Genomic DNA, 9,199 nt, shown 5'->3' on the forward strand with positions numbered 1-9,199 from the left:
ATGGTTCACACACACTCACACTGACAATATACTCACTATCCTCAGTAAATCCATTTGTTCATCTTTCACATTATTGTTTAGTTTTAATTCATTGACAAGAATTGTAATACATTTCCTCATAGTTTTAGTTTTCAAAGGTTACTTTTTATGTAGTTTTTGTCACATTTTTGTTGACTAAATTAACATCAGCAGCGCCTTTTTTAAGGCTTTTCTTACGTCTTTGGGGTGAAGGTTTGTTTCATTAAACACTCATTTTATTTATATAGTTTTATTTTTTATAATCTAATCTGTTTTTCTACCTTCACCTCAGAGAAACATCATCTTTTGTTATCACACATTATTTTATGAATACAGTTCAACTTGGTTTTTTTTTCTTTGTCCAACAAAGACCTTGAAGAACACAACGGTGCATCATTAAAAATCTTTTGGGAACTTGCAATATTAAATGCGCAGATTCCTTTTCCCACAAAAACAACAGAAAACAGAAATCAAAAACAGAGCTACTGTATGCAGATGCAAGGTCATGTTTATTTTTTAATGCTGTTCTTTAACTGGATAAAAAATATATATATATTCAGATGTAGATCAGGGACTGAATATGCATAAAACCCCCTTTGCTTCATGGTCACCCTGTCCTCTCAGAGAGTCTGTGAACCCGCTGTTTGGATGTCAGTTGCAGAAATCATCCGATGCAACTTCAACTTCAACTTGTTTGGAGTTTTTTTGGTTTCGGTTTTTTTTTCCACCGGAGATGCCGCTCTCCATTAAAACAATTCGCCCACTGCGATGGTTATGCAGGAATTGAACAGGACAGTCTACAGTCCACGCTCTGTCACCTCGTCCCAGGGTTTCTGTTAGGCTCTGCACCATCTGAAGTGTGTGTGTGTGTGTGTGTGTGTGTGTGTGTGTCGTCCTGAGTCTCATTGGTGAAAACAGTCATAAAGTGAGGATACGTTCACCGTGTCAGACAGGACTGTGGGTGGAGGAGAGGACAGCTGTGTGCCAGCTCTCTGCATGCTGTCAGGAGACATCCATGTCACACACACACACACACACACACACACACACACACACATACATTAAAAAAGTCAACACACACTACAACAACAGACACATATTCACAGTCATAAAAAAACACACATTCTCAGACACTCTACTCATTTCCATGTCACATGCATAAACATCATGAAAACACACTCATCTCCTGCCACACACAGTTACGAACACACACACACACTCACACACACACAGTACAGACCCTTTCAGTCCACATGCACGCCTGCAAAAACACACCACACACTCTAAAACTGTAAAAGACACATGAGCCGTGACAGTCGTGTCCGCTCTCGTCACACATGGCTGTGAACATGACTCAGCTTCTGTTGGACCACGTAAACTCGGTCCGCACCGCGTTTCATCTGAAATCAGAGAAAAGATGCTTCACTGTCACTGCGTGTTTGTGTCGCGTCAAACGGAAGTGAAATATTGTTTCAGTGCTGACGCAGTGTTGTTGTTGTTGTTGTAAAGAGCAAGTAAACATTTTTATTTTTAAAAAAAAAGTATGATTCAAATGTCATGTTGTCCATTCATGTAAGTTTTGTTTGATATGAAATAGGTTTTGTATTGTAAACGGAGGCTTAACTAGCAGTAGCTTCAGCTTTGTTGTGTTAATGTTAATGGGCTGCACTGTTTTCCATTATGTTGATTTGTTGGACTGCATATTGGACTGTTTCTTGTTTTGTTTTTTTGCCTAATTGCACAAGTAATTACTTACAGAGAGAAATTATTTCAATTTATTATGTTCTCAAAATGAGACTTTGCTATTTTTTTTTATAATTTCTCATATAATAACCACAAAGGGGCTGAAGAAAGGCATTGTTTCTTAGATGACATTACATAAATTTATTTGTTTGACACAATTACACCAACAGTAATCAATGTTTTATGTCTAATGACACTAATCATTTTTATATTAACACTGGATCAAATGACTCCATAGTTTTAATCTTTGTTTTTATGTGTTGACCTTGTAGTAAATGCAATTTGCAGTAACTGAAATAAAGTTGATCTTGTATCTCAATGTGAGGCTCATTTTGATGAACCCACAGAGAGTTAGCGTCTAGTCATGCTAGCAGCTCTTCTGAGGCTGTATTTAAACACAGCAGCTCAATGCTAACGTCAGCATGCTAACACGCTCACACTGACAATTACTAATTGTCAACTAAACACAAAGTACAGCTGAGGATGATGGGAATGTCAAAGGTTTTGTAGGTATTTGGAGGTAAACTAAAGTACTGTATAAATTAAAATTTTGTCGATGATGACGCTAAATGAAAAAGTCATGACTTGAGTCATTAGGATTTAACGTCTATCTATACAAATTCATGGCAATTTATGATGTAATTGTGAAAATATTTCAGTTTAGTCCAACTAACAATCCAACATTCCCATTAGCCGTGCCACTAGATGGCTAAAAACAGCCCTTATTTTCCATAAAACTTAGCTGAGCTAATGCTAAAGCTAGCTGCTGGTGATGTCGACTTCTTCTTAAACCAAGAAAAATCAGCCTTTCAGAGTGAAATCCTTCAGCTAAGTAGTTCCTTGTTTTTCTCTGAAGAACAGTAACCAGGTTTCTATTCAAATGTAACACAAATTTTAACTAAATTTCTGGAAAATCAGCAAAAGAAAATTCAGATTAAGTTTCCGTCCACGCTGTTATGCCAATATTAGCAGTTTTGCAATATTTTGTGATTTTTCTGACATGTCTGGTGTTTCCACTCAGGTTTTACTACGTGCAAATTGTGAATATGAATAAAAACAGGTGAATTGAAACGCACTTCGTGTCTAAAAAGAATAGTACAGTTCTGTCAGAATGCACTGAAGTAAACACATGGTCTTTAACAATACTGCTATTTGGTGATTTGTCTATTCAACAAGCATTACCTTCGTCTCAGAGCTACATGTTAGCTACTTCCTACCTAAATATACATTATATATATTATAGCTTATGTATGTTTCACCAGAAAGAATGATAACAAGATAAAGGATGATGGCTCAGTCATTTTCATTTTTGAACACAGTGACAAGTGCAGGTCAAAATACAGGTGGAGAAAAACACATCACTTTTCTATTTAGAAGTGCAGAATGATGCTATTTAGTTTGAATTGCTGTTATTATTTTGTCTTGGAAACCAAAGATAGCAGCAGCAGCAGCTGTGTTTATACTCCCTCCTGCCCAGTTTGCTCTGATGAGAGCACAGATTTACCTTTTAGTCGGTTTGTGAGCAAAGATTTACTGAGCTAATATATCAGCTGTAGCAGCGCCCAGTGAGAGAGGATGCAAATACAACACACACACACACACACACACACAGGTACATCTGTAAGCACATTACACTGGAACATAACACAAAAACAGTTCACACACACATATGTTAGCACTCATGTTAGGATATTTTACCAATCAGTTACATTTAAGGAGTTTAATAAGAAATTTAAGACACAGACAGACGTTTAAGACATATATCCTGCAGTCAGGATCCGTGCTGTGATGTTTCATCTTTGGCTTCCTGTACTTGTAGAGGAGATTTTAAAAGAAGAAGACACAATTTGTGCCAGTACAGTGCAGGAGTTTCTATATATCTACCATGAACCACTAGATTCTCCTAATGTGACTGCTGCTACGACCCACATCTACAAACCAACCAGAGTATGACATGAAATGACACTGAATATATGGGCCGGTGTGACATTTCATAAATGGGGTTTTTAGAGTAACATTTAGGGGAAATCACACTCATTCTCCTTAAAACATCCTTTGCACACACAAATCAAAACGACAGAGGTGAAACAAAAAAAGAGGTTTGTGTCAATTTGCTGCATCTGACGCATGACGAGCCGATGATGTGTCTCCGCTCTCGTCTACTTTTCTCTTTTTACAACGTAGTGCTATGACTCACCACATATTCATCACACAGTCTGACGCGTACAGTCTGACACAGATTGTGACAGAGATTTAATTATAGGCGTCTCGCACAATGTGACGTGCAAGTCGGAAATATCAGAGCTTTCAGAAATCTGTTTCTCTCCATCATAATTACGACTCGACTTGACATGAATTTACATACAGGACGTGAGCGCGGCGTTATTCTGTGAAACGCCGGATGAAGGTCACTTGACCAAAACTTCAGTACGGAATAAATTTATGAGAAGTAATAATAAGGTAATCATAAGTGGGAACTGAGTTTAACGTTAACATCACTGATAAAACTACAAAAATAAAACCTAAAATTGCAACCGGAATTATCCTTTAAAGAAATCACTGCCATACTTAAATATCCTTCCATTATACTGTTGTTATGTGGTCTATTCTGCACATACAACATCTGTTTCATGTCTGTCCATCCTGGAAGAGGGACAAAACAGATGTTTTTGCAGAGTTTTGTCCTTATTAGAATCAAGGGTCTGTACAGGTTGTGAAGCCCCTCGAGGCAAACTTGTGATTTGTGATATTGGGATATATAAACAAGATTGACATGACTTATCAAGTTCCAAGTCAGATATATCAGAAATCAGAGTTTCCCAGTCATAATAAGAACTTCAATGTTGACATAAACGCTATTTATTAGTCAAGACTTATGATAACTCCAGTAGGATCTTAACAATGTGGCTTTATTGTGTGAAACACCAGATGAAGGTCGACTGAAACTTAGCTACTGAATAAATTTAGCATCATTTTTTAATGTTATGAACAAAAAGCTGATGGAAAAAAATACAATAATAATACCTAACACACACACACAGAGTCACACACACTTCCATCCGGCTGTGAAGGCATGTTTATGAATGATGGATTGCCTGGTTGTGGAAGGAGAGAGGAAACACTGAATATTCATAACGCCTTTTGAAGCGGACCTCCTCCGGCTACATCAGACATCAGTCGTATGGTGAAGGTCAGAAGAAAGCTGACTCATGTTAAAATGACCATCACCACCACCACCCTCCCCACCCCCACCACCACCACCTCTCCCTCCACTCACACCCCCCTCCACCCCCCCATCAATCCACCCATCCATATCCTCCCCCGCCTCACTACGCCTGTCCGCTCAGCGTGTGACACATCCCATCTGTAGCCAGACAGCGGCAAGCGTACACACACATATACAGAAGATATAGGCTACACACACACACACACACACACACACACACACATACACAGGAAATGTAACATGAGCCTGCATTCATGCGTTAACACATGTGCAAGAAACACAACACACACACAAAATATTCAAACACATACATGCATCCGTATGGAAATAATTGGAAAAAAAAAGAGAGAGAGAGAGAAAAAAGGTGCATTTATGTAAATTCTAAACACAAACATCACATGCACAGAAAATACACACAGGAAGCAACATACACATCTACACACACACACACACACACACAAATGTCAGACCTCGGCTGCTCCTTCATCACTCAGGCTCAGCTCTGGTTCAGGATTGGGTGATTCGGTTTGGCAAGTCATGTACCGTGAACCGTGATTGGCCGACTCATGGGAGCGTGCTAATCTTGACAAGTATTGAACCGGCTGGTAGATCTCCTGAATACCAACAAGGTGTGAGCTAGTGGGAGGATATGTTAGGACTATGTTTTAATGTAATAACGCTATATATAATATATGATTCCCCCTCTCCGTGTGTATTTCTTTTAGTTGACTGAATGTGTTTTTATCACTATCATCTTATTAGTTTGTTAGGTGATAAACAAACAAGCAAGACGGCTATGATTGTGTAGTTGGTTGCATGAGGGTTAAAAATATATCGTGCGTTGACTATCGGCAGTAATCAGCCGGACAACCTCATTTATCTTTGCTTTCCAAAACTGTAACACATCACTGTTGAGAAATAATGATGTTTTATGATGTGATGATGCTGTGGTTAAGGTCTGGTTAGGTTTAGGCAGAAAAAAAAGCACTTGGCTAGGTTTAGAGAGAGATCATGGTTTGAGTTAAAATGATCACTTTGTTAAGTTTAGAGAAACATGTGGTGTGGGTTCAGACTCGCCAACATTCCCGTTTTTCCTGGGTTTCTCCCCGGATTTCGAGGCCATCTGCCAGCACCCTCCCGCTTTGTTGTTTCTCCTGGGAAACTCCCAAACTTCAGACTGGATAATCGTCATACACGGATCCATAGGTTTTATATGTTTGTCTATGAAACACAATCCACACACACTACACACTATTTCAACACATCTGTCACCCCAACCTGGCAACCCACAGACACATTCAAGGGGCAGGCAGGTCAGCTAACCTAGCTGTAATCAAAATGTCAGCACAGGACGGAGTTTCTCCTTAAAAATCCAAATACACCTGCAAATGTAAGCAGAGTTGGACTGAAGAGTTTAAACTGCAGTGTTTCTGTGATAAGTTGATGTTTTGTCATAACATACCTCTATATATTTACAAAAATATAAATGAATAACCCGCGAAAAAACATCCCACATTTTTTTTTTGAAACCTAAATGTTCCTTTAAGTTAATCTGTGTTGTCATGGCAACAATATTAACCTCAGCGTTAAGGTTAGGGGACGATCGTAGTTACGCTTGGAAACAGGAATTCAACAGCGGTCTCCCGTGGCAACGTCCACTGTTGGGTTGTAGCTCCACCGAATGATGTCGGATGTCAATCAACGTGCGAATTTAAAATGCTAGCGCCAATAACTTTTAAAAGAAAGCAAAATGTGTTTCTAAAAATAATATTTTTTTGTCTGAGGTGTTCCTGCAGCTCACTGAGAAGAGCTCATGATACGTGTTTGGCAGTAATTTTCAAATGAACAATTATTTTAGTTCATTTTTATTTTAATTCTAAAAGTTTTGGTGGTAAACAATAAGATGTGAAGACTTTGGTGTGACTTTGGTGTCACTGATACTTCCTCAGAAACATATAAGTTTGTCCTCTATGTGTGTGTGTGTGTGTGTGTGTGCGCTCAGAGTATTAGTGAGTGTGTATGTGTGTCTGTGTGAGACAGGAGGACGCATTAAAACGACAGCACCTAACTCAGCACACCTGTTTCCCTCCAACAAATTCAATTTGACGCTTCCTCAGCAGAGCATGATGTTCTCAGATGCGCTTGGCGGCGCCATCTGTGACAGAGCGTGGCACGTTTTCCTCGGCGCCGCCGTCCCCGCAACCCGTCTGAGGCCTTAGATGTACTGCGGACTCAGCCGAACACACATAGAGAGGAAAAAGGAAGAGCTGAAGAGATGTCAGCGGATCTAATTTGACTCAGGGACACGTCTCTACCTGAAGGGGAAAAACAGAAACCTGCCTGCCAGTCTGTCAGTCGGCCTGCAGCTCCGCTCCAACGCCTCTGAAGTGATGCGGTGTGTCTGCGGAATATCGGGAAGTCCTTCCGTGAGAGGGAGGAAAAACAAATATATTGATTGAACTGAATCCGGGCCAGTCAGTGTCTTTTCCTGTCAGAATGATGGAGGTTCACCACTGCTCCATGGCAACGCTAAATCTGGCACATGACTGTGTGGTTTCCATTTATTCAGCTGTTCAATTACATTTTCTGTAATTAAGTTTAAATGCTTAATTAAACCAGTGGCTTGGGTCATCCTGCCTTTAACGGCTTCTAACCCGCCCAAAAAAACATAAATCACACAAAACGTTCTCTGTTCTGAGTTTCAACAGAGAGTTTGTTTCCCATGATGAATAGTTTACGCCAGAAATTATAGTCAGCAGCACTGGATGCATTTTTAGTAGAGCTAGTGGCTAACAGCATTAGCATGTTAACGTTAAAACAATAGCATTTGCTAAATTGAGCTTAAAAAAAAGCGCTTAACATAGCTCACATATGCTCAGCTGAACCTAAATCCAGTTTAGAGTGAAGACAGCTGATTCTGATGATGAAGAGCAGAACTTTATAAGCAGTCTGAGATAAAAACACGACACACAGAACAAACTTAAAGTCCCCTTCCTCTCAAAAATGTGTTTTTTTTTCTTGTTCCTTGTTCCAGTTGGATGTTGTTCTCTTCACTGTGCAGAATTCTATATTTCATCTCACGGTCTTCTCATGAACGCAGATAATCCTGCTTTTAATTTGAAAGGCTTACATTATTAATTTCTAGTTGACATCGTGGGTGTATGTGATGTGCTGTGGTATGTAGTTTTTGTTATTTTGCTGTTATATGTTTTATTTTATTGTAGGTGATCACACTTAGGCTCACTTTTCATGTGACACTATCATCAGTCAAATACCATACTTTAATAATAATAATGATAATAATAACATAGACTTTTTTAGTAATAAAATTCCACAGTTGAATATGTTCAGACATGTTCATTTTACTGTAATAACAACAGATACCCTTTTACTAATGTTGACCATTAATATCTTGTGTCTGGGATCATATCAGGGATAATAAACGTGCATGTTTTCTACTCCACAGGGAAGTCATAAGGATCATGGGCAGACAGTCTTACCTCCACTCAAGTGTCCAAAAACTGGGACAATTTTATGTTCCCTGATGCATGAGGCCATTGGGATGCAGAACTCTATCGAGCCCCCGGGTCCTGATGGACTCATGTAGGGTGAAACCATGAGCCTGTAGCTGACGTGGCCTCCAGCGGTGGGGGCTCATCATCGTCTGCTGGAGATGGAGCCGCTACCTGTGGCCAGACATGTGAGGAGGAAGAGGATTCTGCACAAGTAGCGGCTCCACCACACAGACGGATGATGAGGCATCCACCTCCGCCAGTCCCCCCACTCACCAACAGACCACGTACCTCCACGGGGGGGGGGCGTGTAACAACGCATTATGTAAATTTCCCCATGTTTTGTAATAAATTATTACATATTGCGGTGGTTGTGCAAAGTTAGCATGACCCACAATCAGAATAGACACAATTATGAGAATAAGACCCTGGTTTAAAAGATGCCTGAAATTTCCTTAAAGGTTCTAAGAACAGCAGATTTCTCTCCAGTCAAAGGTTTTGTTTTCTGGTGTATAATGAACATTGCAGCCTCATGTTTATATCCGTCTATTCACCACAAAACAACACCATCCCTCTCAATCAGCATTTGCTACCAGTTTGCATGCAGTAAAAGATACTAAAAAACAGTCGAACAAACTAATCAGGAAGTAGATCTTCTCATTTATTTCCAGTTTATCCACCTGCACAAAACCAACACAGG

The 9,199-nt window shown here is 39.6% G+C and overlaps 1 long non-coding RNA gene across 1 annotated transcript; it reads right to left on the minus strand.

Moving 5' to 3' along the window:
- LOC137200064 (uncharacterized) lies at positions 1-8,578 on the minus strand. The gene is made up of 3 exons (XR_010931909.1): positions 8,488-8,578; positions 7,066-7,408; positions 1-1,418 (listed from the first exon to the last, which is right to left on the minus strand). It is a non-coding gene; the product is annotated as an uncharacterized lncRNA (long non-coding RNA).
- Positions 8,579-9,199: the final 621 nt, after the last annotated feature.

Source organism: Thunnus thynnus, chromosome 16, assembly GCF_963924715.1.
Source record: "Thunnus thynnus chromosome 16, fThuThy2.1, whole genome shotgun sequence".
Lineage (NCBI taxonomy): Eukaryota > Metazoa > Chordata > Actinopteri > Scombriformes > Scombridae > Thunnus > Thunnus thynnus.